Below are 1,964 nucleotides of genomic sequence, written 5' to 3'. Positions count from 1 at the left end.
AATATGTTAAAAACATTTAGACAACTTCTTCTGAATAACCAAGAGGCCTAGAGTGATGATATTTAGCCAGTAACATGCTGGGATGAAGGGCTACCAAGTTTGTTCAAATAAATGACCTTGAATCATATTCAAGGTCACTGGGGTCGAATATGTTAAAAACATTTAGACAACTTCTTCTGAATAACCAAGAGGCCTAGAGTGATGATATTTAGCCAGTAACATGCTGGGATGAAGGGCTACCAAGTTTGTTCAAATAAATGACCTTGAATCATATTCAAGGTCACTGGGGTCGAATATGTTAAAAACATTTAGACAACTTCTTCTGAATAACCAAGAGGCCTAGAGTGATGATATTTAGCCAGTAACATGCTTGGATGAAGGGCTACCAAGTTTGTTCAAATAAATGACCTTGACTTATATTCAAGGTCACAGGGGTCAAATATGTTTAAAACCTTTGAATAACTTCTGAATAACCGAGATAGCGAGGGTGATGATATTTGGCCATTAACATGCTTTAAAATAAATGTTTAAATCTTTAAATGATTTGTTCTGTATAACCAAACGGTACAGGGTGATGATATTTTGCTAGAAGCATGCTGGGTTGGAAGTCTATAAACTCTGTTCAACCTAATGTCCTTGTTCGACATTCAAGGTCACGGGCGTCAAATGTTTAAATCTTTTAATAGGTTCTTAGGAATCAAACACTGATATTCTGCCTGTAGTGTGAGATTAATACCAGAAGAGCGATTCAGGCCCATTGGGCCTCTTGTTTGTCCATGTCATATGATGATAGTGTGACATCACATGCAGGGTTTTATTTTTTCATGGAAGCCTGATCAAGCACATGCTATCAAAGTTTAAACTGAGTGGGAAAAAAAACATGGAAAGTTTATTAAAATACATTTCATTTCATCAGTTGGTTATAAAAACGATACATTGTGATATTTCATCAAACTGAAAAATATTTTTTAGACCTTATTGAACTTCTCAAAAGCAGTCAAAATACTGGAGTATCAATTTTACACTTGTATGGAGACCAAGTATGTATATTAACAATGTTGTTATCGTAAAATTATTTCAAGATGCATTTAATTTTATGTTAATGTTAATTGTTTTTGTTTATTTCTAATGCTTTCCTTCTGTCGTAATATTTTACTGCCCTCAGATATGAGATAGGGCAGTTACAGCCTCCGGTACATAGTACCACCAAATCATTGAATTTAGATGATGTTAAACCAGTTTTGCACAGGTTGGAAGTAAATATGCCTCAATATGAATGTTTATGTTACTAGATTAGTCAGTATCCTAAATTGTACAAAATGCACTGGTAATTATATCCTTTAAACATTTGAACTGTTTGAAGCCTATTATACTGACTGTTTAAGATATTTGCTTACAGAGATGTAACCTTTTGATGTCAGGATACCTGTAGATAGAGAACCAGTAACATAGTGATAGATATTATAGGCATTCACCAGAACATGTATTGTAGAGCTATCATACCTAGCTACAGACTTGTGGTGACCACTAGCCTAGGTCTGTAGACTTATGGTGACCACTAGCCTAGGTCTGTAGACTTGTGGTGACCACTAGCCTAGGTCTGTAGACTTGTGGTGACCACTAGTCTAGGTCTGTAGAGTTATGGTGACCACTACCCTAGGTCTGTAGACTTATGGTGACCACTAGCCTAGGTCTGAAGACTTGTGGGGACCACCAGCCTAAGTCTGTAGACTTATGGTGACCATTACCCTAGGTCTGTAGACTTATGGTAACCACTAGCCTAGGTCTGCAGACTTGTGGTGACCACTACCCTAGGTCTGAAGACTTATGGTGACCACTACCCTAGGTCTGAAGACTTGTGGTGACCACTCCCCTAGGTCTATAGACTTGTGGTGACCACTACCCTAGGTCTGTAGACTTGTGGTGACCACTACCCTAGGTCTGTAGACTTATGGTGACCACTA

This window comes from Mizuhopecten yessoensis, unplaced genomic scaffold (assembly GCF_002113885.1).
Source record: "Mizuhopecten yessoensis strain PY_sf001 unplaced genomic scaffold, ASM211388v2 scaffold10643, whole genome shotgun sequence".
In the NCBI taxonomy this organism is placed as follows: Eukaryota; Metazoa; Mollusca; class Bivalvia; order Pectinida; family Pectinidae; genus Mizuhopecten; species Mizuhopecten yessoensis.
Note: the sequence above shows the minus strand (reverse complement) of the source record.